Here is a 27,797-nt window from a genome sequence, read left to right on the forward strand (position 1 = left end):
TGGAGGCAGCTCAGCGTGCAAAGGAGATGAGAGCCAGGCCTCGGGGATTAGCAGTGGGGACGAGAGAAGGGGCGGGTACAAAAGAAATTTCAAAGGCAAAATTGATGGAGCTTAGTGAGAGACTGAATATAGCAGATGAAGGAGAAATTTCTTCCAGCTGTTAGAGCCAAGACTGGCAGAGAGGAGGAAATTGGAGCATAGGGGAGACATTTCTAAATGTTTCTAACAATAGCTAGTTCATCTCAAAACTATCCCAGTGCCATGATTTGAGCTACTCGTCCCGTCAAAGAAACAGCTAGGGGATCAACGCTCTTCATGGCTGGCCACCAGTGGCTGGAGGGGCGTGCTATCGCCAGAGCTGCTTGTTACAAAGTATGGAAGAATTCCTTCCAGCCGACCTCCTGATCTCCCCTCAACCTAATGCCACCCAACCCTAGATTTTCAGAGTGGGGGTGGACAGGGGAACGGGATGGAAGGGAAGGAGGGAGGAGGAGAGAAGTGGAGGTGGAAGGGAAAAGTAGAGGAGATGACAAGAGCTCAGGTCAAGCACACCCACAGACATAATCCAGCTGCTGTCTTGCCAGGGGCACTGACTAGGGTCCAAACAAGCCATCAGAATGAGTTTTAAGCCCTCACAGCTCCATCAACAGGGCCCTGGTTCTCACTTGCTGCTCCTTCCATCCCTGAGGACCCTTGAAGTAAACAACCTTTTCACCAGAAATACAAGTGGATTCTGACACACTGGGAGGCTGCAGAGTATGGAGAAGCTGGTGGAAGGAGCAGGCCCTGGCTGGAGGAGAACATCTGATAGAGAACATCCCCTCAAACCGGAACTACCCAGAGCAGGGAGCGGGGCTCAGAAAAGGCAGTGAACCCAGGAAGCTCATCTCCAGAGATCGTGACTACAGCCAGGGAGGATATGAATAATAGCAGGGCTATTATAATAATGGCAGTGCCCCAAGCACTCAGAACCCACTCCCACCCTGTGATCCCCTGACTCCCACTGGGCAATTCTGCAGGTGCGTCAGCTACCTGTCCTGAGCAATTCTCCACTCAAGAAGGCCACGGCTCTCAAGTACCACTTTGTACAGAAGCCGTCAAGGCTCAGTGTTCATCTTGGCTTTGGGGGTGGGGATGGGGGAGGTGGAGAGAGAAAAGAGAGAGAGATTCCTGTGTTTATTTCTATCTTAATTATTGAGCATCTCCTGTGTGTCAGACACCTGTTAGATGCTTAGAATATTCAGTGAATAAAACAGGCCGAGGCCCTGTCCCCATGATGCTTATAAATATTACCAAAAAGCCTTTGAAAATAAGCCTGAGCAGAAACTTGAATCAGAACCAAATCTCCATATTTTCCAAAAGGATTGAACCGGCAAACGTGCAAATGTTCTCTGGACCAAACAAAGATTTCTTTCCATTTGAGTCTTTCTTCTCTTTGGGGGCTCAAGCAACCTACTGGATCACAGAAACTCACATGGCATGTCTCTTCCGACAAAGTCCCCAGAGGAAGTGCTGCCATTACGGAGAAGTCAAGTTAATTGCACTACTCTCCAGCAGTATTACTTTTTCCTTGCCCAAGCCTCTTCACGTGTTCATTCACTCATTTGACAATGATTTATCGAGGGCCCAGCACGTGCCAGGCGTGGACAAAGGGCTGGTAGTCCAGCAGGTGCACACCATCCATTAGCTCTCACTCCCTGCCTTGGCCACTGGGCAGGGCAGGAATGGCAGCCCTGGTCAGACAGTCAGAAAGCTGAAGGTCAGCCCACAGTAAGAACTGGCTCCAAGACCCAGGCTTGGCAAGTGGCAGAGCTGGAAAAATAGTCCCGGACCCCTGGTTCCTACTCTAACAGCTTCTCCCACACTCTACCCAGTTCCATCACTGAGAACCCACCCAGCAGGCTTTTTCACTCCCATTTTACAGACAAAAAATGGAGGCATAAGAAATGTCAGGGCTTCCCTGGTGGCGCAGTGGTTGAGAGTCTGCCTGCCAATGCAGGGGACACGGGTTCGTGCCCCGGTCCAGGGAGATCCCACATGCCGCGGAGAGGCTGGGCCCAAGAAATATCAGAATTTATCCCAAGCTACACAGCTTGCCAGATTGAGGCATGAGTCCTGATCTCATGACTTCAACATTTTCTTTTCTCTTAATGTTGAACTGCTTCTCTTTGTTCCTGGTATCTTGTCCCCCGCCTCCCAAAAAAATCACACACACACACACACACACACACACACACACACACACAACCAAAAAATAATAATAATTAAGTTAAATTAAAAACAGAAATGTCTTTCCTGCTCTCTAGAATCGGGCGGCAGGCAACAGCCAAGCCTCCCGAGAACACTTAGTGATTTCCAGGGGAAATCTGACCATCACTAACATCCAAAGATACTGCAATGTTTTCAATTAGGGGGCTGAGCGCTCTGGCTTCAGAGGCGAGGGAAACAATGCAGAGTGCTCCAGGAGAGGAGGACTGACCTCTCTCAGAACCCGCTCTGTTCCCGGCTAATATGTCAATAGCCTCTTAAATGGAACGTTATGTGTCTGGGATTTTACTGTCAGACTCATCCTTTTTGGGTAGGGTTCAGGATGGTTTTTTTTTTTTTTTAATCTAAAGTTGATTGCCTCTCTCATTATCAAAGCCACCATCCATCTGTTTCCACTTTCTTAAGGGCTGCAGCAAGGAATTGAGCTGGAAATGTGTTTTTACTTGAGGTTTTAGGATTCCCCTCCTCCCGCCTTGTTGAGGGTTGTTCAAGTTTTAATGTTGTCACTGCAATATGATCTTCCAGTAGTGGGTGGCCCGGCTGCGCTATTTGAAACTAATTTACAGCTTCATCTGGGACTATCGTCACTTTAAATTAATTAACCAAAAAGTACCAAAAAATTATATGATGGGGGGAGGAGGGAAGGAAGGAGATGGGGGAGAGTTGAAAACAGTGAGAAAGGGCTCCTAAGCTTGGCTGGATACTGCCCTTGGGTACAAAGGGCAATCTTTACTTTCCTTCCAGCCCACCTTCTGAAACTAAAACACACACATACACCATAAAAAATCCAGTGTGTTGTCTTTTGAAAGGTTTCTTTGGGAAGATAAGAACTCTGTGCTGGCTTCCACAAAGCCAAGGCAAAGCTGTTACGAGGAAGAAAGGTAGGCCCGCCACCAGCTGATGGAAACTTCTGCAGCACACGAGGAACGCTGGAGATGAAAGGATGGTGGGAGTTGTGGACATGGGGTGGGGAAGGGTAGGCTTCAGGGGAGGGCGACAGGGCAGGGAGGGGGCATTCACCTCACCGCTCCCCAGGAGCAGTTCCTTCCCCTTCTGTAGGAGAAGGTCATTCGTTCCTCTCACATTCGATAAGTCTGTATTAACCCCTTATTATGTGGCAAGCACTGTGGGGAAGGAAGAGACTTCAAAAGGCTTATAGGATTCATTAAAGTGACAACCAGCATCTGTACGGCTCCTAGAAGTCTCACACGTTCTCACTTCATCCTCACCACAGCCCCGTGAAGCACGCAGCATTATCAGTCCCTTTGATAAGGGAAAGAACCAAGGCTCAGAGAGGTCAAGAGGCTTGCCCCTGACCACACAGCTATGACGTGACAGAGCAAGAATCCAAACCGAGGTCTGTGGCGAAAACCTATGGCCGGGGATCATAAATGCAAAACAACGAGGACAGAAGGGACATTACATCTTCGGGTGCCTCCACACGAATAGGATCTGGAGTCCGCGGGCTCCTTACTTTTCTGCAGTCAAGTGTTCTGGCCCCCCTGCCATCTTGAGACTTGAGCTGGTGATGTGTCCAAACAAGGCGGCTCTTTGACCAGCTCTAGGGAGTTCTGTGCCCTCAACACCGTGTGAATCTGTTGATGACAAACCAAGCACTTCATCTCTGGGTCGATTTGACTTTTCCAAAGCTGAAACACGCAGAGTGTTTGAGCAGCAACAGATTATAATCTATCTGCTCTTCCAGGGCAACAAGTATCTGAAAGTAATTTGAGAGCCATTAACCGATGCTTGCATAATGCCTGGCTCACACCAAATACCAAAAAAAAACACTGGCTAGGATTGCTACTCCCCACATCCTCCCTCTTCCCCACCTCGAATCTCAGAGTTGGACAGACGAGACCTTAGATACAAAGGTTGGTCCTCAGTCCCACCAAAAATATGGATGGCTGTTACAGAATTAAGTAACCTACAGTAACACTTAGCACTCAGTGTATATAGTAAGGGCTGTTGCAGTACTTTAAGTGAAGGAAGTCTCAACACAGCCCTGTGAGGTTTTTGATTACCCCATTGGATGGACAGGGAATCTGAAATAAGGATGGGGGAGACATCCTTTTGCCCAAGAAATATCCAAACCCAGGCAGCTTGCCTCCCAGCAAGGCCTCTTAGCCATGATGCTATGTATCCTGCCCAAGTCCTCCCTACCATCCCGAGCAAGTGGTTATCTAGCTTTCCTTGAACACCTCTGCGATGGGGTGCTCACTACCTCCAGAAACAGCCTCTTGTTGCCTTTGAGGACAGTTCTGTTGGATAGAAATTACATCCTGATGTGGAGATGAAATTTCACTTCCTGCCATTTCTACCCATTGTTCCTGATTCTGACCAGATCCCCCCACCCCCAGAATAACTTTAAACTCTTTCCTCAAACTTCATAGGCACAGGGGACTTATTAAAATGCAGATCTGTCTCTAGAGATCTGGGGTGGGGCCTGAGGTTCTGTGTTACTCACAAGCTCCCAAGTGATGGTGACACTGCTGGTCCAAGGATCACACTTGGAGGACAGAGGTCCTAGATGAAGAGCAGGGTCCAAACCAGCCTGCCACCTGTCTCTATAAACAACATTTGACTGCAGTACATGCACGCCCATCTGTTTACATATTGTCTCCAGCTGCTTCTGTGCTACAGCAGAGTTGAGCAATTGCGACAGAAACCATAAGGCCCACAAAGCCTAAAATAGTTGGCCCTTTACATAAAAAGTGTGCCCGCCCCTGCTCTAGAGGACCACCCTGCAGACCTGGAGGAACACTGCCCTGCCCCCTTCCCAGCTCATCTCAGGCCTCAAGTCCCCTCAGCATCGTGGTGTCTAACTCCCGAGCACATTCAGGTTGGTCGGAAGCCCACTTAAAGGAGAAGAATCACCCCAAATACTGATTGGCAGGAGTGGGCGGGGACCATTCACTCCCCGTTCCTGAGGTTCTATTCTCTGTTCCCCCTCCCCTCCCACACTCTCCACTGCTCCACAGACTCTCCCTGGGCTTTCTGCTTAATAACTGATACAATTGCTGCTACCAATGTCGACTCTCCAGTGCATTAGGAATGCTGCATCCGGGCCGATGCGGATGCAGGACAGGCCTCCCCTTCCTGCGGGCAGTGGAGGGTAGCTGTGAGTGGCCAGAGATATCTGGCCATCCAGAGATGCATCTCAGAGCCAGAGGGCAGGGACCCAGGCCTGGGAGGTGACCAGGGGCCTATTCATTACCCCCAGGACCACAGCTCCCGTGACCTCAAGGCCTGTGCTCACTGCAGGGTCATCTCTGGTGACTGGGAATGGCTCAGAGGGGCCTCCTTGCAGCTCAACAAGGAAGCCTTAAAGACATGGCTCTTCTCTTAGCAAGGCAAGAACCCCTAAACAGGGCTGATTCAGGACTGAAGTAAGTTCCTGCTATACCTCACACCTGCTTTTTAAAAATGCCTTTCCTTCTCTCAGCATTGTCCAAGAGAACTTTCTGTGATGATGGAAATCTACCCGTGCAGGCCAATATAGTCACCGTTAGCGACACGTGAAATATGTCTACTATAACTGAGGAACTATATTTTAATTTTAATTAATTTAAATAGCCACACATGGCTAGTGCCTACTGTACTGGACAGTATAGTGTCCAGTTCATGTATCAAATTCATTAGAATTTTATCCCTTCAACTCTCTGGGGCCTAGTCAAAAATTTCCCTAGGGAGAAATTACATTTTGGAACCAGTAACTGGTTCCTCTGTATGAATCTGGGCACTGAGAATACTGGTTAATTTGGGGAGGCCAGAGAAAGGGGAGCTGGAGGTCACCAGGACCCAGAGAGGGAAGAGAAAGGGCAAGATCAGGCCAGTTAGAGACCAAAAAATACCCCAACTTTGGGCCCAGCTGGGACCTTGAAGGTGACCAAGTTTCTACTGACAAATGTGATACTTGATAAATGGAAGGAAGGAAGGATGAGAAGGAAAGAAGAAGAGATGGTGGACAGAGAACTGATTCATCGTGTCCTTAGCTGTCCTGGAAGCTAGTTTAAGAAATAAAATCATAGGGACTCCCCTGGTGGCACAGTGGTTAAGAATCCGCCTGCCAATGCAGGGGACATGCGTTCAAGCCCTGGTCCGGGAAGATCCCACATGCCGCGGAGCAACTAAGACTGTGGGTCACAACTACTGAGCCTGCGCTCTAGCGCCTGTGAGCCACAACTACTGAAGCCCACATGCCACAACTACTGAAGCCCATGTGCCTAGAGCCTGTGCTCTGCAACAAGAGAAGCCACTGCAATGAGAAGCCTGCTCACCTCAACGAAGAGTAGCCCCCGCTCACTGCAACTAGAGAAAGCCCGCTCGCAGCAATGAAGACCCAATGCAGCCAAAAATAAATGAATAAATAAAAAATTTTTTACAAAAGGAAAGAAATACAGTCATAACAGCTGAGACAACTGGAAAGCAACGAGGTCTTCACTTATGGCCATGCTTCTTTCTTATTTTTTTTTTTCTTTTGCGCCGTGCTGCTTGCAGGATCTTAGTCCCCAGACCAGGGATGGAACCCAGGCCATGGCGGTGAAAGTGCTGAGTCCTAACCACTGGACCACCAGGGAACTCCTCAGTGCTTCTGAATAAAACAGAAATTCCAGTGGGGGCTGAAGAAATCTTGGGAGGAGTGGGAGTCGGCTCAGGCCAGGCAACAGGTAGATTTAGTTTTGACTAAAGGAAAAGAAAAGGCACTCTGGGCAGGAGGATGACTTGAGCAGAAGGGCAAAAGCGGGCTTTGAAAGCAGCAGGGTTAAGCGGGCAACAGATCCCAGCCACCTGGGCAGGGTGACGGGCCAGCGGCAGGGAAAGGACTAAGGACGGATGGCGGCCGTGGAGCCAGACTTGGGGGCCTGGACAGTTCCAAGGCAGGAGTTTGGGCTTCCGTCGTTTTCTTGCTTTCTGAGAAAGTAGGAGGAGTGGTCCAGGGTTCCTGCAGAGGTGTCTGAAAAGGCCACAGAAGCAATGCCAAGGGTCAAGGGTGGGAAGGAGCCAGTAGCTGGGCACAGTAGGTACTGGTACCACTCATTCAGGATGCGGGCTCTAACCAGCAAATGACACCTTCTCAGAGCTGCACTGCGGTCTGAGACACTTCCTGTCCAAGCCCTGTTCCTGCCCTCTCTCCTTTCACAGGTGTCACACCCCTGCCTGCTCCTCGGCGCTCAATCCTCCACAGGTGTTTCCCCCTAGTAAACTGTTTGCGCGTCTAATTCTACCTTGGGGTCTGCTTCTCGTAGGACCTGAAATAACAGAGTAAGAGACAGAGAATCCTATTCTCTCCTGAGACTATACTCGCCTTGAAGGTTGAAGCATCCCGCTAACCAAACAGCCCCTGACAATGTCTCCGGGACATAGGAAGTGCTCAGGACACACTTACAGCATGAATATGCACGGGCCGCGGGGAAGGGGTCAGGCTACCAGAAGCTGGGGCATGGGAAAGCACGTCACACACTCTGCCCGGGCAAAGCCCAGTGACAGTGCCCAATGTCCTCCCCATCCTGTTCTCATCCCGCTCCCTTCTGGTAGTGACCCCCAAAGTTATGAGCAGTGTGAACACTCCTACATCAGAGTCCCTGGGGGAAGTGGGCCAAGCGTGCTCACATCTGAGACCCAGCCGCTTCACTTTTCTCAAATATGGGCACCAAATGTTTCAAACTTTTGATCCTGGAGCGATAACAGAACTGTGAGGAATGGGGAGAAGGGGAGGGAAACCGCAGAGAGGGGCCGAGTCCTTGGTAATGTTTTCCAGGGTTGGGGAAAGAGTGGGGGAGTAGAAAGGGCATCTGTCACCTCTAGTCCCTCCCCCGCCACAGCCTGCGTTGTTAGGAGTCAAGGCCGGCACAGGAGGCACGTCCACACACGTCATTTAGTCCCCAGGTTCACCCATTCCATCGTTTAAATCTGGGCTTTTCAACCTTGGCACTCACACCGTTTGGGGCCTCTTCATTTCTTGTTGGGGTTGGTGGGGCTGTCTTGTGCACTGTAGGGTGTTTAGCAGCATCCCTGGTCTCTCCCCACCAGGTGGCAGGACCACTCCCCACCCCCCAGCTGTGAGAGCCAAAAATGTCTCCAGATATTGCCAAATATCCCTTGAGGATCAAGATTATCCTGGTTGAGAACCACCGATTTAAATCAGCAGCAGAAATCCCACTTTGGACAGAATAAAATAAATTCGAGTCCTGTGGACTGTTTTTCTCCCCGTCAATCTCCCCACAGTAAGTGCTGTTTTCAGATCTTATCGGGTCTCTGCTAACCTGAAACTCCCAAAACGGCCCTTTCCCGACCAGGTCCAGGGGGTCCCCAGCCCCTCCCCAGACTCCGGGACCGTCTCTGTGTGTCCAGCCCCATCTTATCAAATCCCATTGGCCTGGCAGCCCAGCCGAGCCCAGCAGACAGCCACAGTGGGGCTGCCTGGCTAGAGAGTCTTCAGATTGTCTTAGTTATGTATGCCAGTGCTTTCTGGTGTGGCTCAATAATGTAGCTCTGCTTCCCCTCACTGCATTTAAAGGGAACTAATCCTAGCAGGGATTATGTTTGCTGCCCATCGCCGAACATCTCTTGATTCATTTATTCATTCAACAAATAGTTATTGAGTTCCTTCTAGATGGCAGGCAACGCGTTAGGAGCTAGGGATATAACCGTGAATCAGACAGGTACAGCCCTGCCCTTCCCAGTGCGGGGAGGTGTGGGCTCTGAATTCAGACCTCTGGGGTGTGAGTCCTGGCTCCACCATCTACTAACTGGCTGACTGTGGCACATTTTTGATGTAGGGCTCAATTCCTTCTCCAACATGGAGATAATGATGGTTCCCACCTCAAAGGGAGGTGAAAATTAGATGGTGGGAGGCACAGAAAATGCTTAGCATGGGGCCTGGCACGTGTTAAGGTAGGAAAGAGCTCACTCTGTTGTAGGCGTTATCATTGTGATTATTCAAGACATTATACTCATGACGTTAGAGTCTGGTGGGAGAGACAGACAAATTTAAGCTACAATTATACAGAGTGTGAAAAGCGGCCTGAGAGAAAGATGCAGAGAACTCAGGTGGGAGGATCAGGTTCAGGGATGCTTCTGCCAGGAAGAAGTACTGCCTAAGTTAAGACCTCAAGCTTAAGTAGAAATGAGCCAGGGAGAATGAGGAAGTGGGAAGTGTTGCAGGCAGAGGGAAAGGCCTGTGTTAAGGGCTCAGAGACCAGAGCTTGGGGGGTGGGGACCCGAGTGCTCAGGAGGGCTGAAGGTGTAAGCTGGGGTTACACCCATCAGCCCTGTGGGCCATATCAAGGTGTTTGACTTGACCCTAGACCAATGGGAAGCCATGGGGAGTTTTCAGCAAAGCAGGGGCATGAGCAGATTGGATTGAGAAAGCTCACTCTGGCTGGAAGAAGGAGAAATGTGTGGAGGGACAAAGCTCCCAGTGAGAGGTGACGATGGCCTGGTTGGAGGAGTGACCGCAGGAATGGGAGGAGGTAGATGGGTTCCAAGTCCACAGAGCAGCAGACTTTGTGATTAGTACAGCTCCAAGCACGTGGTAGAGGACCCATAAATACCTGAAGGACAAGTGAGTGAACAGGGTGCAATAATCAGGTCTTTGGGGGATCACGCTGAGCCCAGAAGGGCCCCCAGAAATTCCTGTAACATCCAGCCCAGGGGCAGCTTCAGGAAGCAGATTAGAAACAAAACTGAAAACGCCTTCCTCCCTGCCTAGTCTTCCCCCACTGGCAGCCACGAACTGTGCCGATGAAGAGAGGAGGGGCAGAGACAGAGAGAGAAAGGGAACGATTGTCAGGGCAGCCAGAGAAGAACAACAAAACACGGCCCGGCTAGAGGGGCTGCCATCCGTGGAGACGCTGAAGAAATTAGGTCCAGAGTCTGGAAGGGCAGGAGCTGAGAGGAACCAGATCAAAGGCTCCAGAGATCGGGCTGCAGGCACCCAGGGCTGGCTGATGACACATGAGCTCACGCAGGTAAAGCGCCTGGTATGCAAGGCGTTCTGCACGTGTTTGGGTTTCCAGGATGGAGAGCCCACAAGCCCGCCCCCCGCGGTGCAGAATGCCAGCTGGAAGCTTAAAACAGGTAGTCTGCAGCAACCACCAGAAAGAGCAAAGTTTTTTAAATATCGATTTTTAATTAGACAACTAATTCTCATAAAACTTTAAAACATTACAGATAAGGCCAAAGTCCCCGTGCACCAACCTCCGTTCTGCCTCCTCCCTCTCCTCTCCCCAAAGACGACCACCCCTCATTTTCCTGAGAATGCATCCTAGCCTCTTTCTATTTATTTACACGTCCACATAATGTGCCCAAAACAAGCTCATAATATTGTTTTGGAGGGAGTTTTATTTCCTTGCTTGCTGTTGTGGCTGTGAGTAGCTGTATCCTCCACCTACAATTTGCTTTCCTCATTCACAACATGTCTGGAGACCTGCCCAGGTGGGTCCCCAGGGATCTGCCTCACCCTTCCTAATGGGAGCACTGTATGTATTATATATTATACTTGGTGGATTTGGCCTATGGACACTTTAAACAAGGGGAGAAAATCCAAAACACCTCATCCTTTAAGGATAGTATGGGCTAAAACCGAGAAGTATCTGTTTTTTAGGACCTACTGTATAGCACAGAGAACTATAGTCCATATGTTGTAATAACCTATAATGGAAAACAATCCGAAAAAATATATATATACATATACATATAAAACTGAATCACTTTGCTGTATACCTGAAACTAACACAACATTGTAAATTAACTACACTTCAATTTTTTTAATTATTAAAAAGCCCAAAAAGTAGTATTAATAGTGCCTGTGGCTAGCACCAATAGAAATCAGATTATTTTCATGTCAGGTGATAGTTGTTAGAGATATCTCAAAACATAGTTTATATTCGTATCTAAAATTTCCATAGTTATTAGCCTGTCATGAAAGCTTGTTATTTAATAAACATACATTTTTATATAATTTTTTTTAAAGATTAAATCCCAAACAAACTATCTTCAAAAAACTCTGGACAAGGCCCAGAATGGTAGAGTCAGGAGGGGTCTCGAAGCTTCGAAGGAGCTGGGGCAAGTGTCCACCCTCCACAGTGAGAACCACATTTGGGGAACAGTTCAAATGGATGATTGAAAAGAGTTGCCATGGGTGAGAAGCTGGGCAGAGAAATTGCTTCCAGCCTTGTGTATGCTGGGCTTAACTAATACCACACCCAGCTGAGGTTTTAAAAGAAGATTCTCTCAGCCTTTCCTTGGGGTGGAATTCCAGCCCTACACTGGGGCCCAACCTGATTTCTGAGCTCAAGCACAGGGACCTCCTTCTAACGCGCTGGCAGAAGGGAAGATGAGGTGACCAGGAGTCAGTGGTTTCTGCAAATGTCTTCATCAGGCCACGCTGACCTGGCTCCTCACCCACAAGCACACACCCCACTCGCTTCTTGGAGAGGGAGGGGTCTTATATCGTTGTGGCTTCTATACTGGGTCCCTTCAGATCACACCCGAGTTTGGAGGACAGCCCAGGCTAGATTCCGTAAGACACGTCAGGTCAGAGGGTAAAATCAATGCAAGGCCATGGATGCTGAGGTGAAGCCGCAGGGGCTCGTGACTGGCCCTACACACCGACAGCGTGGGTAGTCAGCGCACTCTCACCCCGGTGATGCCTGATGTTCTGCACTACAGTTCCAGCACTTGCTAGAGGCCCTTTCCTCCATCTTCTTTTTCAAAACTAAACTGTCCTCCAACCCCACTAGCCTGAAATTCAACCACCTGGGTTGAACACCCAACACACCCATGTGGATGAGCTGGGCAGGATGAAGACCCACAGAGAGAGACCCAAGGAGATGCCAGGCCTGGGCTGCCACCTTGGCTTCAGGTCACTGACCTTGATACCTACAGTGGGTTGCAGGCTCGCAGGTGCACACTTTTCCCATTACATAAACGGGAGCCCAACAGTGCCCTGCCGACTTCCCAGGGCTACTGCCAGCTCAGCATGAGCTCTAGGTGTGCTGTCCAGATGCACATGGGATGGGGGAGCTGGTAACATAACTCTGCACTAAGCCTCAGTTTTCTTATCCACAAAATGGAATAACAAGAGCCTCTACCTACCTCATAGATGGTTATGAAGACTGATGTAGATGCTGCAGGAAGCACCCAATAAAAGGGAGGTGCTACTAATCATAATTGAAATAATAATGATGTATAATGTAGATTATGAGCGTGAGAGTCTGAGGATTTAGCCTCCAAGCAGACAGAAGCTCACTGCCCCTGAAGATGCCAGGCTCTCGACTCAGCTCTTCTGGTAAGAGGGAAGCCCCACCCTGATGCCGGCCCTCCAAGCCTCCACTGCCCCAACTTTATCCCAGTCCTCCCAAAGTCTCCTGACCTTGTGTGACCTGGGCGCTGCCATGACCAAGCTCAGCTGTAACTCACTCAGTTACCTCCACCCTGGACCTCAGGGTGGCCAAGAAACTGCACAGTGTGAGTGGTAGGGTGGCCCCCTCCCACCTGGTTAGTGCCCAGCATTTACAACAACAATGGGGTGACTGTCCTAAGGAGGCTCAGGGGCTTGCAGCTGGGGGTCCCCCAGAAACCTCAGGATGGTGGGCCAAGCAAGAGGGTAGAGCCTTTACGGCCCCTCCTTCAGTTGTTTTTAATTCTGTTGGCTCCCAGCCAGCACCCACCGTGCCATATTCCCCTCTCCTCCTCCCTGAGGCCCCGCACCGCACCGGATGTCTGAATTTTATCTTGAACCCGCTAAAGCCTGACATTGGAGCCTCTCTACCTCCCTTACGCTAAACTGAAATAACTTCCAGAAAAACTCACAAGTGACCCCGATCTCCTGCTGAAACGAGTGGCCTGATCTCAACTGTGTGGCGAAGGTGGGGTTGTGAGCAAGTCACCCCCAGAAGTTCAGAAGGTCGGAGCTCAAAGGCCAAGCCCTAGCCCTTCACTTACCAGATGAGAAAGCTGAGTCCCTAGAGAGCTAGCGCCCACATCACAGCTAGCAAGGGACCACGTGTCTTTTGACCCTCCCCCCCCCCAAGCAAAATAAACCCCATCTGGATACCTGCAGCATGCTTTTCAGCAAAACATGGCTATAAACCCGTTCGCAAGTCTGTCTTAGGTGGGATCCCTTGTGGCTGTGGCCTTTGATGAGAGTCATCTGGGCAGATTCCGCGTGAAACGTGGCCTTGGGGGTTCGGGTCAGCGGGAGGTGGCGCCTGGCAGAGCCCTGCGTTCCCCACCACACACCCGGAAAAGCGGGGAGCGGGGGGGCGGTGGTCCGGGATGGCGGGGCGGGGGCTCCACACGCCCACAGACCCCGGCGGCCCCCTCTTCCTGCCGAGGTGTTCAGGTCTGCGCTTCCGGCCATGAACGCGCTCGCCGGTCCTCGCTGCTCTGGAAATTCTGGGAATTTCCTTTGAAGTCTGGGAGCCCTTTCATTCGGGCGCCCTCTCCTCTAATTCCTGCCTAAGCGCTGCGGTTGGCCGAGCGGTCTCCGGCAGAGGAGACAGTCCCACCCCCAGGCCCCGCAGGCCGCTCTGCGTCTTTGCTCGGGTGCGCAGCGCCACCTGCGGACCGATCGCCGGTCCCTTTCTAGCCGAGGGTCCGGTCGATCAGCGGGGACCAGAGGCCCAACCGGCTTGGTGAGGGCTCAAGACAGCAGCCGGTCTCACAAGCACAGGGTTCAAGGGGTTCTGGGTTCGAGGCCAGCTGGACAACTTGAACTTAGGTCACCTGTGAGCGCCACTCCGTGCACAGATGGAGGACTCACCCAACTTCCTGAGCTGCTGGGAGGACCACAAGCAATTGAGCTTAGGTCTTGGGCAGTGCCTCGCCTCCTATCCCCCAGTCTTGCCACACCCCTCTTCCATGCCCTCCACTCCCCCTCTCGAGACACCTCTGCCTCCCTGCAACCTCCCTCAGCGCTTACCAGTGCAGCCAAATCTAATTGCTGCTAAGCCTCAAAGCCCCCTCGGCAATCCCGAATGCCATCTCCCCAGGACAAGGACTCCCCTTCCTTCCAAGGTGACAGTCAAGCCAACACGACGGACAGAAAGGCACAGTCCGTGAGCTGAGCGAGCACTGACGTAGGAGTCAGGAAACTGGAATTCAGTAAACAGTCCTGTGACCTTGGATAATTCACTTACCCCTCTCAGGGCAATTTCCTCAACTTTGAAAAAGGGGAAGTTCTGTTTATATCTAAACATCTTGATTAAAGTTCTCTTTCCAGGGGCATCCCTGGTGGCACAGTGGGTAAGAATCCCCCTGCCAATGCAGGTGACACGGGTTCAAGCCCCAGTCCGGGAAGATCCCACGTGCCGCAGAGCAACAAAGCCCACGTGCCACAACTACTGAGCCCGCGTGCCACAACTACTGAAGCCCACGCGCCTAGAGCCAGTGTTCCGCAACAAGAGAAGCCACAGCAATGAGAAGCCCACACACCGCAACGAAGAGTAGCCCCGTCCCACTCCCTGACCCTCCTCCTGGGTTGGGTTAGTACAGGGCACCACCACAAACTCATGCCCCGGACGACAGACCTGGGGAGGGGCAGCATGGGCTCTGCCCCTACATCTGAGAGTTTTCAGAGACCACCTCTACTCTCCAGCCCTCCCACTGCACAGCCCTCCTTTCCCCCTTCATCCTGCCTACTTCTCTGCCTTCTGCTTGAGCAACCTGCCCGCCACAATGTGGCTGCCAGAATGGCCATCCAAAACACAGTTCTGACCAGGTCACTGCCCTGTGCAACACTCCAGTAGCTTCCAAGAGCCTTGAGGGTGCAGGCAAAGATCCACACACTAGCAGAGAGAGCCCTTGACTGTCTGATCCTGCTGCCGTCTCCAATTTCAGTGCTGTCCCTTCCCACCTTAGACTTGAGAGTCCCCTATGTGAACCTGCCTGTGATTCCCCCCACCACCAGCACTCCGCATCCCTCCACTTCACTTACAGGGACCCCTTTGCCAAAGTGGCCCCCTCCCTCAGCATAGCCATGTGACTAACTTCTGCTCTGGGCCTTCTCCCCGTCCCCAGCTAAGCTATCTTGTCTCTGTGCTCAGAGCCCCCGTACTTACTTCTACCACCTCCCCTAACCATGTGATGTTAAAATGTCATTCAGTGTTCTTGTTGTTCCAGTTAGGTGTCTGTCTTCCCCCTCTAAATCGTGAACTCCTCAGAGGCTGTCTTATTCATCTCCAAATAACCCAGGTGGCTCCTGGGATCTCCCAGCCCATTTAGCTCTAGTTTAGATGAGCCTCGTGGAGGACACGGCTAATTGCCTACCCAATAGCCATTTTCTGAGCCCTCCTTAACGACAGAACCCTGATTTTGTTCAGGGAGGCAATATGCCCGACTGAAATAGTCTCCTTCCCAGACTCTCTTGCAGCTAAGCGTGACCATGTGACACGCCCCAGGCAGAAGTCACTGGATGGGGCTTCTAGGACAGCTTTTCAAAAGAGGACAGATTCATGCATCTGACCTTTTTTCCTTCCCTTTTTCCTTTCCTGGAACATGGGCAAGATGTCTGCAGGAGAGCAGCTACCATGCAACCATGAGGACTGAAGCCACACAAGTAGAGCAGTAAGATAGAAGGAACCTGGGTCCTCCATGATAACCTTGAGACACTGTACCAACTCCTTGTTTAAACCCCTCTTTGGAGGGTTTTCTCTAACTTGCAGCTGAATGCAATCATAACTAATACAAACTATTTCCTCACCCAAGAGAATGGGCTCACATTCTCATCATCGCCACTGAAATTCAGCTCCTACTCATTTTTCTTTTTCATCCTGGAGCCTGAAGTGACAAGCCACAGCCCTCCATTTTTGCAATTTCACAGTGGGAATTAGGTTAAGTGAAAATATTTTCAGTAAAGACACAGACATGCTACATTGTAGCATCTCACATTTATTCAGACTAAAGAGTAGCGAGCCTCATTCTTAGAAGTCCTTCAGCCACTCCGCACCCCTAGAGAACATATTCTGATCACATCCATTCGTGTAGTCCCCAGCTTCACACCCTCTTGCCTCCTCTCCCCTCTTTCCCTCTCCTCTGATCTTCTCTCCCCAGCCCTCGAATGAGCAAAAAACGAATTCTTCCACGTTCTCACTCACAGCAACTTAACTATCACCTCTGTGGCTTGGACTCCTATGAGCACCCTCACCTTCTGTCCCAGTGGCTTACCAAGCTATTATTCCAAAGCTATTTTTCCTCTCTAAGCTGAATTCTGTTAGTAGAGGTTAAGAGCACTAATTTTTCACTCTCACTACATTTATCTTTCCATCATGTTTCACACAATGTAGGGGCTCCATAGTGGGTTGAATTGATTGAAGGGAGCCCTGAGATACACACGCTGCAATACTCAACCACCTATTTTAAAAGGTGCCATGGCCTCTAACTCAAAGGAATAATTCTCCTGTGAAAAATGTCAGGCCACATAAAAGAAAAGATTGGTGCTAAGATCAGACAGGTAAAAGGCAGATGGCAGAGAGGCCCATCAACTGTCTGTCCCTGTGCAAGTCACACTCGGTCTCTGGGCTCAGGTTTCCCATGAAGAACTTAGAATGAAGTTAGAAGGAACTTTAAATCTCATCTTTAAAAAACTAAGAATGATATGAGACCCCTTTATATATTGGGGGTATTTTTCCATTCCTTAGACTGTGCCCTTTTTTCTTGATTGCTCTTGACAAATGTTTATTTTATTAATCTTTTCAAAACACTTATTTGGGGGATTTTAACAAATTACCTCCAGTTTATGTTGCTTTTCTCTTTCTTTGCTTATCTTTATTATCACTTTCCTATACTTTCTGCGCTTATTCTAACTTCTTAAGTTTGATGCTTGGCTCATTAATTCTTAGGCTTTCTTCATTTCTAGTATAAGTATTTTTAAGGCTATAAACTTCCCTATACATATTGCTTTGGCTGCATCATCATGTTTTGATATGTAATATTTTCATTAGTGTTCAATTCTAAGTATTTTCTAATTCATGATTTCTTTAACCCATGAGTTATGGAGAAGTGTTTCTTTTTTTAACTTCCAAAATAATGGGGGGGTTGTAGTTTCTTGCCATTATGATTGTTGATTTAATACTTAATTACATTGTGATTAGATAAGGTAGTTTGTATGACAATAATCCTTTTGAAATTTATGAGGCTTACTCCATGGCCTTTCTTATAATTAATTTTCATAAATGTTCTATGTGTATTTGAAAAGAATGTGTGTTCTCTTTTTGTGTGCAAAAGTCAGTACTTTTCTATTAGGTCAAAATTTGTGTTGTTCAAATATTCTATATCTTTGTTAATTTTTTATCTACTAGAAAAATCAGTTAATAATAGAGGGATGTTAAAAATCTACTTTGATCATAAATTTGTGGATTCTGTCAATTTTTGCCTTACATATTTTAAGGCTTTTTTTGGGGGGGGGTTCATGTCACTTGGAATTGTTACATCTTCCTGGTGAAGAATGTTCTATCATTATGTGATACTCTGCTTCTGTGAGTTACACTGTTTTCCTTAAATACTATTTTGTCTGACAGTAATATCACCACACCATTTCTTTTCTTTGGCTTAGTATTTTCCATGCTTTTACATTCAGCTTTTGTGTATCCTTATGTTTTAGGTATGTCTCTTGTAGACGGCACATAAATTTTGCATATTTAAGAAATAACTCTAAAAATCTTTGTCTTTTACCAAGAGGTTTTAAGCTACTTTATATTTATTGTGATATTTGACATATTTTAATTCATTTTACCTATCTTATTTTGTACTCTACAAATGTACCACTCTGGCGTGGGATATTGATTGTGGGGGAGGCTATGTGTGTGCTGGGGGTAGGTGTAGAGGATATCTGGGAACTATCTATCTGTACTTTCTGCTCAGTTTTACTGTGACCAAAACTTCTCTAAAAATTAGAGTCTATTTTTTAAAAGAAAAGGAAGGGAAAGAAAATGACAGGCCCAGATCAGGTAGCAATCAACTCAAAGTTCACTGTGAAAGTCACCGTGAGGGTCTCTGTGGAGACCCTCATCTCTTTTATGCACAAGGAAGGACTCCTGGGCTAAAACTCAAGTCCCAGATCTAATAGTAAATGTGGCAATGCTACCAAGAAGACAATTTTCCCATATCAAAGTCAAAGCCTTCATAGCAAGAGTGGGACCCTGAGATATGGAAGAGACGACATTGGGCGAACAAGCCTGAGAATGTTGAACCCCAGATGCCCTAAGTCCTCAGGGCAGAGGAAGCTCCCTCCTCTTTGCTAGAGAAGAGTGGCCTCCTGAGGCCTGAAGACCATGGATAAACCTTACCTGAGACAGACATCTCCCAAAATGATTCTTGGCTTTCTCAAGATCTTCTCGTACCATTACTTGTTGCCTTAGGCCAATAACCAGGGTCAGGATTCAGCAGAGCCCAAGAAGAGAAAACAGTCCCTCCTCTGGGAGGAAACTGCTTACGCATTGGAGGAATGGCAGCACCTTGCTGCTGAACACCTGCAAGAATCATGAGACCATGTGTGGGAGTGGATCTTGAGAGTTTGGGCTCACTCTACTTAGCTAAAGATAAGGTTGAATATCTTTTCTATTTATTGACATGGGAACATGTCATAACTCAGAGTAAGTGTCTTGGCAAGAGCTTTGGAGCCAGCCCTAAGATACTGCTGAGGCCTTATTCAAGGCTGGACTCATTGATGGCCTATGGCCCAGGAGGTGGAGATGCTGGAATGTTTGGCGTGATATTGAGGAAGGGGTAGAATTCTCAGGAAGGTGGGGATGTTAGAATGGATGTATTATATGAAAGCACAGAGTTCACTTTGTTTCCTCAAAGCAACCAGAACCTCCCCTCATTATAAGGCAATAAAGATGGCACTGGAAAGGGGTTCTCCAGCATCTTTTAGAAGCTCATTGGTGGTGGGGGCAATTCTCTACGGGACAGGGTTGAAAGTAGCAGATGCTGCCATGGACCTGGGATCCCTAGAATCCTTGTGGAGATGACAGGATTCCAGACAGGCTGATGCTAAGGAGAGCATTCAATCAGCAGCAGCAAGGTGGACATAATTACTATAATAGGCAGCAAGGCTGGAGTGGCAATCAAGCCACCTTGACCTGTCGGGATCTTGGTGACTGCTAATTGGTCATGCTGTTCTAAGGGGCATGATAGATAGACAGTGGACTAGGGTGTTATTTGACGTGTATAACAACAACAAAAAAAACCCCTGAAAAACAAAATACTAAGAGCTAGCAAGCAGAAGCTGCCACACTGGAATGCCGTGGTTCTGCATACAGTTTCCAGATCTAAGTCAGCTCACAGACCTGGGGCCCACGGATTGAAGAGGAGGCCAGATCTCCTTGAGAAAGGACCCAGTACTATGATCCCAAGTATATATGATAAACCATTTTCTGATCCCTTCCCAAAGAGTCCTGCAGTCAGTTCCTATGGTAACTGTGCAGGGAAAAGACTTTTCAAGGAATCTTGGACACAGGATCTGAGCTGACACTGAGAGCAGGGGAGCTGAAATGCCTCTGTGGTCGCCCAGGCAGAGTGGGGACTTATGTAAGGCAGGAACCACAGGATGGTAGTAGGCGTGGACCCTCTCAGATCACATCCTTGGTCTCCTCTACAAAGTGGTGATCGTGACAGCACTGGTCGCAGAACTGAGAGATCTAAATGACACGCTCACAAGTCCACATAATCATCTTGGCCAGTGATAAGTGCCCGATTATTTTACAGCTTAATAATAAGAAAACTGGTCCCTAAACCAATCATGGAAAAGCAGAAAAATAAACACAGTCTTCTCACCTGACCAATCTTGGGTACTACCCGACACTGCAAGTTTCCCATGGGAAGGGGCCGTGCCTTCTCCTCAACCTTTCCCAGTTTCTCCCAGTATCTCTGCTCTCCAGTTTAAGAGATTATTTTCCCATGGCATCAATGTGGAATGCAGCACACTTGACTAGGAATCAGGAGCCAGGGTCCTAACCCTGGTTCTTCCCCAGCCAGCTATGTGACCTTGGGAAAGTCCCTCACCCCATTCAAGTTCCCAGTGTAAAATAAGCAGGTGAATTGGATGCCCACCAAGGCCTTTTGTTCATCTCCAGGACCCATAGACTTATCAAGACCAAATTCCAATGCATACATCTTTGGGGCCTCAGCAGTTCAAGGAAACTAAATTGAGTTACAATGGTCTCCTCACAGAGACCTTCGAGTGACTGCCTAACACAAATGACCAACTCGTTTCTGCTGGTAGGTAGCCTTCCAAGTTCCCAGGTACACTCAGCACAGAGCTAAGGGGCCAATGTGACTTTTGCCTTGTGACAATCCGTGAAGAATCTGTTTCCCACTCTCATCTGCACCCTCGGGCACGCCACTCTTCTGCCATCCAGTCTCTGCTTTCTGCCATCTTTGAATTCTTCATGACCCCGAACCTGCCATTTGTATCCTCTCTGTGATGCTGTTTGCTGCCCAGGCAGGAGAGGAGATGGGAGGGAAGCAGGAAGCAGGATGGAGGCCCCGCGAGTCAGGCTCTCAATGGAGCCCGTGGGCTCCCTTTAATCAGAGACAGGCCAAAGCCTGGTTAGCCCAAGAATGCATACCTTAGGCAGATGTCTGCCTGCTGCTTCTAGAAAACTTTTATAGCAGCACTTTCTCCTCTCAGACTTTTGGCAGAGCTCTCACCATTTCTTCATATTAATAATGAAAAAAGAAAAACCCTCAACGAATGTGCAGTGAAATGAATCTGCAATTAATTTTAAATAAGCTTAAAATTCCATTGAAATGCCCTCCCTTAGTATTTTTATGGGAAATGGTTTTTGCTAGATATGCACACCATAAAGATCCTGAAACATACGATAGACAAAATCCTCTTAGGCATGCGAAAGGATAATTTGGTTTTTCTCAAAGCAACATTAAAAAAATAATAAATAAGGGATAGAAATAATCCAGCTTTTAAGGAAATATTAACCACTAACCTATAAACTATCCCCAAAAGCAATCTCTCTACTCAGGAAATTTAGCATATGGTTCTCTCCCAGCTTAACCCTTTTGCTTTTTCACATCTTTATGCATCTCTCCCTTAAGCCAAATCACGTAAAATTCCTCATCTCAAGAGGCCTAAGAAGGTCTTTTCTCGTGCATCCAAAATCAGCAACGACCCTAAGGCCAGAGGCTCCATCCTTCGCCAGGCTGGTCTGGCTGCAGGTCAGCCACACCCCAGCCAGGAGGGGCAGCCGCTCCAAGGCTCTGGGAAGCTTTCTTTTCCCCCCCGCCTCCGGGACATTTTCCAGATCCAGTTCCCAGACCCCTCACCCCTATCTGATCCCAGGCCAAAACTTGGCTCCAGTAATAACAAAAAGGCCCAGAAGATGAAAAGCTGAAGTCCTTTCCCCTCCAGTTGAAACCAGGTGTAATGTTGGCAGGGAGAGGTTCCAAGCTCCAGAGAGCCATATGAAGGCGCGCTAAGGCAATAACCTGAAAACGAGCCCCATGTGGGGCAAGATGCCCAGACCTTTCACTTATTTTGCTATAAATGAGTTTCCTGGGGCAAAACAATTTCTTCCTTCAAAGAAAATCATAGTCAAAGGACGAAGAAAAGGATGGGGAGAGGGGGGAAAGTGAAAGGGGAGGAGAGAGAGGCAGGAGGGAGGAGCCTCTGGGTGGATGGCCCAGGGCTTCCCAGAGAGCTCAACCAGGCCCCTACGAGGGATTGTAAACTCCCCCCTTGATGCTTGCCATGGGAGCCGCTCTAGGAGCTTTGTCCAGCCTTTGGGCTGATGCTATGTCCCTCAGCAGGGAGACAAGCCGTTGTGGTGGTTTGCCAGCCTCCCAGAGGGCTGGACCTCCTGCTGCAGGCTCCCAAGTGAGGTGTCAAAATCCCAGAGTAAAGCCTCGGGGGTGTGCAAACCGCAGGCTGAATTAGAAGGCTGCTCTCACCTTCTGCCTTGGTCACTCAGATGCAGGGACTTAAGAAGGCAACCTTCAGGCCTGCCTGCCAGGAAACCTTTGATCTTCTTTTATAATCTCAGGGTCACATATATTTGGAGCTTTTGGACTTGACCACAAAATGAAAGCCAGACAGCATGCCAAGCTGCTTCCGCCGGGTCATTTAGAGTGGACAGCATTACAGGTTGAGCCAGAGCTGGTAGCCATCAGCCCAGGAAGGGATGTCTTATGCAGTGACCAGAAATGGAGACACGGAGGAGGGCAAAGGATCTTTACTGCCTTGGGTAACAGCTCATTCAGGTAGGGAAATAGGGTCTGGCTGGAGGCTGCCACACTTCCCAAGATCTCAGCAGTCTCCTGGATCTGGAACCACCATGTGGAGCCCAGCACACTCAATGCCAGACCAACCACCATATCCCTCTGGTCAGTTTTCCCTTTAACTGCAACTTGGAGAAGGCTGAATCCTCGCTCCAGCACATCCGTCCTACCAAGATGAAGGGAGGGGTTGAAGGATTCATTTGTCAACAGGTATTTATTGAGCACCTACTGTGTGCCTAGTATTGTTGCAAGCACTGGGGATATAACTGAGAAAGAAAAGATTCTTTTCTCCAAGGAGTTGCTGCTTGGGGTACCAGAGTATGAATCCGCAGTCTTCAGAAATCATCCAACCTAACAACTCCCTTTGCCAAGGGGCCCCAAGGCCCAGAGAGTGGCAGGGACTGCTCAGAGCTACCCAAAGCATGAACTGGGTCTCCTGCTCTCTAGAACAGTGTTCATTCTGCCACCCCACACTCTTACTCATCAATCTCACAAGGCTTTATGGATCATCTACTGTGAACCCAACCTGAGGACCCAGAAGACCCAAAGATAAGGCAGGAAGTGGGCTTCAGGATTTGAATCTCAGATCTGTCATTTAATATGTGACCCTGTGTGAGTCATTTAACTTCCCGAGCCTCCTCTATCAAGTGGCATCTGACAGCAACTAGCTCGCACTAGTGAAACTGTTATAAGACTTAGGGAGAAGGTTTGTCTACCTCCCATGGCTCAAGAACAGCTATGTAAATGCTGGACGCTATTACTAGGTCATGGCAACTGCCCTTCCCTCAAGTAGAGAGTCTAGATGAAAAGACAGAACATGGGCAATGTGGTTAGAATGCTGACACCCAGATGCGTGCCATGTGTCAAATGACTGGTGCAGAGGAGGGAAAGAGAATCCCATCCTTGACTTCCTGAAGGTGATGGGGCTTGGCCTGAGCACTAATGAATGGGTAAGATTTGGATCATTCTGAGCGGGCTGACTATTTCAGACTGGAAGGGGCCTTCGTGATCATGTCATCATTCATTTATTCTTTCACTTGTTCATCTGACAAATATTTATTGAGCAACAATTATGTGCCAGGCCCTGCTCTAAACATTAGAGGGATAATGGGAAATAAGATAGGTGATGTTCCTGCCTCCATGAAGTTTATATTCTAGAAGGGGAGACAGTCAACAAATTAGTAAACGTATAAATTAAAAAGAGAATTTAAGGAGTAGGTTGATATAACAGAGAAAAATAGGTAGGGAGGAGGCTTCTTTAGATAGGGAGGCCAGGGGAAATCTCTGTGATGCAGTGGGGTTTTTTTTGGAGGATGCAGTGACATCACTTGCTCAGGATATACCACTGAGAGGAAAAGAAAGCAAGGTATCAGGATGTCTCCTGGGTTTTGGGTTGAAGCAGTAGGATGATGATGCTGTGTTTTACTGAGATCCTGGGTTCTGTTTGGAGCATGCTCTTAGATATTCAGGTCAAGAAGGACACAGGGCTGGAGACACACAAATGGGACTCATCAAAATGGGAGATTAAAAGTTATGGGGCTGGGGGGCTTCCCTGGTGGCGCAGTGGTTGAGAATCTGCCTGCCAATGCAGGGGGCACGGGTTCGAGCCCTGGTCTAGGAAGATCCCACATGCCGCAGAGCAACTAGGTCCGTGAGCCACAACTACTGAGCCTGTGCGTCTGGAGCTCGTGCTCCGCAACAAGAGAGGCCGCGACAGTGAGAGGCCCGTGCACCGCGATGAAGAGTGGCCCCTGCTCGCTGCAACTAGAGAAAGCCCTCGCACAGAAACGAAGACCCAACACAGCCAAAAATAAATAAATAAATAATTTTTTTTTTTTTTTTTAAAGCTATGGGGCTGGGAGAGATCACTAGGGAGAGGATAGAGAAAAAGCAGAGGATCCAGAATCAATGTCTGAAGCCCTTTGATATATAGAGGTCAGCTGAACAGAGAGACTGAGAAATATTGGACTCTGTGGAAGGATGAAAATTAGAATATGGTGGTATCAGAGAAGCTGTAGCTCATTCAGTTTCATTCCCACAGAGAAGCTGTGGCTCATTCAGTTTCATTCCCACCTCCTTGCAATGAGCCTTCCTGCCCACAAAGAGGATGGGAAGCCAAAGAATATTATACCCATGCTCCCCTCCAGCTCGGATCTGCATGTGACCTAGCTTTCTCCAAGCAGGTACACTAACTCACAGTTTGGAAGACGGGACATAGCACATATCTGTTGCACCTCCTGGCAAGCATGGCCATGGGGGCATTTGGTTTTTTGGAACAGTTGTAGCAGAGCGTCCTGGGAGTCCCTAACTTTGTGAGTGTTGAGAGGCAGGTATGGAGCATTCCTTCAGTTGGCATGGACTACAGCAGGGGCAAAATGGACCCAGTTGCAGCATCCCAGCCATGGCAGAGGCAGCAGCTCCTGTGACAGGCCAGTTCTTCAGTGTTCTTCTCAGAGGTGTTTCTGCTGGATCAGATGTGGAGGGTGACAGTCTCCAGCTGCCTCTCCAACCTTTCCAATGCTTTTATAAGCACTGGACTCTCCCTATTAAATCTCTTTCTGCCTAAGCTAGCTAGGGTGGATTCTGTCATCTGCAGTTGACCCTCAGATGAGTCAGAAGTAAAGGGAAGAAAGTATTTAATAAAGAAGGGAGTAGTCCACTATGCCAAACACTGCAGAGAGTTTAAGGTGAGAGTAGGAAATCTTTTGGATTTGTCGGCATGAAAACTTTCATGGTGACCTTGATGTGAACAATTTCAGTAGGAGGCAGAAGAATGAATGGGAAGTGTTGCATTGGAAAACACTCTTTTGAGAAGTCTGGCTGATAAGAGGAGATGAGATATGATGCAATAGCTGGAGGGAAATGCAGGCTCAAGGAGGAGTTTTTAAAGACCGGAGACCTTAGAGCATTTCACCTGCTGAAGAGATACTGTAGAAAGAGAGGAGATTAATCACACAGGGAAAAGAAAGGATTGTCCTTGAAGGTAAGGAAATAGGATCCAGAGTGTGTGGAAAGGCTGGCCTTGGAAAAGATGAAAGAATCTTCCTCCATTATAACAACCTCTTGGCATTCAAAAGATGGAGGGCAGACCAACTTGGCCCCAGAGTTTGTGCAGGGATCTGAAAGGGATAAAATAAGAGGAAGCTCAATTGTATAGAGCCTTGAATGCCAACCCTTGAATTTAGACTTCCTCCTGCAGACACTGGGTTTTGGGGCCAAATGCTTCCAGCCAGAGAAAATATCCGAGGAAGACCCAAATCAAGTCCACTGAAAGGAAAACCATTATCAGCCTAACTAACTGGGTACATTGCCAGTTGTTGGGCTGGCATCAGAACTGGGGTAGTGTTTTGAACTAAGAGCAGTATGATGGATAGAGCACCGATTTTAGGTTCAGATGGATCTGGGTTAGAATCCTACCCCTTAATAGATGTGACTTTGGGGAAGCTATTCAACTTTTCTGAGCTGCCTCTGTAAAATCGGAAGAATAATCATCCCCCTTGGAATGGATACTGTAAAGATTAGATGCTATTATATACCTTGCCTAGTACCTAGGAAGTGCTTAATGAATAGTAGCTGCTGGATCGGAATTCCTGGAAGAGGGGTCTGGAATCTGCATTTTTAATAAGTTCTGGGAGGTTATTCAAGTGTTGGTCCCTGGGGTCTTCAAAAACGCTTGTCTTGGGCTTTTCCTATGACCTGGAAGATAGTAGGAGCTCAGTAAGTATTTTGTTGAATGATTAGATAGATAGATAGGGGAGAAGGAAAAGAAGGAGCAAAAAGATGATGTCTTAGTCTGTTTAGGCTGCTATAACAAAATACCACTTATAAACAACAGAAATTTATTTCTCACCGTTTCGGAGGCTGCAAAGTCCAAGATCAAGGCACCAACATGGTCTGGTGAGGGCCCTTTCCTGGTTCATAGCCGGTGCCATTTTACTGTTTGAAAGGTGGAAGGAGCCAGGGATGTCTCTGGACCCTCTTTTATGGAGCACTAATCCCATTCATGAGGGCTCCATCCTCAAGACTTAAGCCCCTCCCAAAGGCCCCACCTCCTAATATCATCATCCTTGGAGGTTAGGATTTCAAAATATGAATGTGGGGCTTCCCTGGTGGCACAGTGGTTGAGAGTCCGCCTGCCGATGCAGGGGACATGGGTTCGTGCCCCGGTCCGGGAAGATCCCACATGCCACAGAGCGGCTGGGCCCGTGAGCCATGGCCGCTGAGCCTGCGCGTCCGGAGCCTGTGCTCTGCAACGGAGAGGTCACAGCAGTGAGAGGCCCGCATACCGGAAAAAATATATATATATATGAATGTGGTGGTGACACAAACATTTAGACCATGATAGGTAGGTAGGTAAGTAAGTAGATAGACAGACAGATAGGGATGACAGAACAAACATAGATATAGGTAAATAGAACTGGCTGCAAAAATTTACCGTCTCAATTTGAAACATTAATATTTAGAACCTTCTTTATGAGATCTTGCCACTCTCCTGTAAATAACGAGGCCATAGTACATGAGTCATTTCCCTCTTTGGAGAAAAAACCCAAGGGAGGACCCCATAATCACACAAAATCCAACACCAGGCAAAGCCAAATGAGCCACAGACTAACTGCGCACAGACTTGTTATCTCCTAATAGGACAGTCGGGGTTTTCAGTGACATCCTTGCAAAGCTGATCTGTTTGAAACAAACATTTCATCTGGAAGCAGAACAATTCTGTTGGACCTAATTACACTGAATCCACTTCAGGATGGGATTTTACCTCTCCATCCCCAAATATGCCAGAATGCAGAGCACACTCCCATGACCTGAGAGATTCTCTACCATGATCCCAGGCCCCACCAAAGCCAGTGCTGACGCAGGCAGGAAGAATCACTTTAAAATTGGCCCCTTTGCAGGTTTTCACCAATGCCTTATCATTCACCTAATTTATTAGTGTCTGAAAACCAAGGCTTTGGAACTGTCCTAATTTCACTTCTTCCGGCCTGGCTGGCAAATCTCCTGAAGTTTAAATAAGCCAAAATTTAAGTGTGTGTGGGTGGATTGTGGGAGGGGGGCCGGAGATGATGAGGAAAGAAAGTCCAAGAAAAAAAATTGCCTGCCTGACATTTTCTTTCAGGAGAATCGTTTGTTATGCCATTAAAGCTCCCTCCCTCATCATTCTTGGTGAATGTCAGTTTGAATATTCAGCTTTTCATCAACCTTGATCTCTAGTTGATGCCTCTTCCTCCCTGCAGAGCAGGAATTTTGAAAGGTTAGAGGCAAAGAGCCTCAAAATCGTAGCCTAT

General features: G+C 48.3%; 1 long non-coding RNA gene across 2 annotated transcripts in view; it reads right to left on the bottom strand.

The window, feature by feature from the left end:
• Positions 1-27,797, bottom strand: part of LOC113629199 (uncharacterized) — a 55,752-nt gene that overhangs the window by 13,254 nt on the left and 14,701 nt on the right. Inside the window, exons 2-3 of one of the 2 annotated variants that reach the window (XR_003436429.1) lie at positions 26,043-26,442; positions 3,743-3,863 (exon numbers count right to left, since the gene is read on the bottom strand). This is a non-coding gene — a long non-coding RNA (uncharacterized LOC113629199). Of the gene's footprint in view, positions 1-3,742; positions 3,864-4,735; positions 6,347-26,042; positions 26,443-27,797 lie in introns of those variants that run through there. The other variant, XR_003436430.1, reaches the window with a different exon arrangement.

The sequence above is a fragment of the Aethalodelphis obliquidens genome, unplaced genomic scaffold, assembly GCF_003676395.1.
Source record: "Aethalodelphis obliquidens isolate GAN/ISIS:26980383/991018 unplaced genomic scaffold, ASM367639v1 scaffold26, whole genome shotgun sequence".
NCBI classification, from domain to species: Eukaryota; Metazoa; Chordata; class Mammalia; order Artiodactyla; family Delphinidae; genus Aethalodelphis; species Aethalodelphis obliquidens.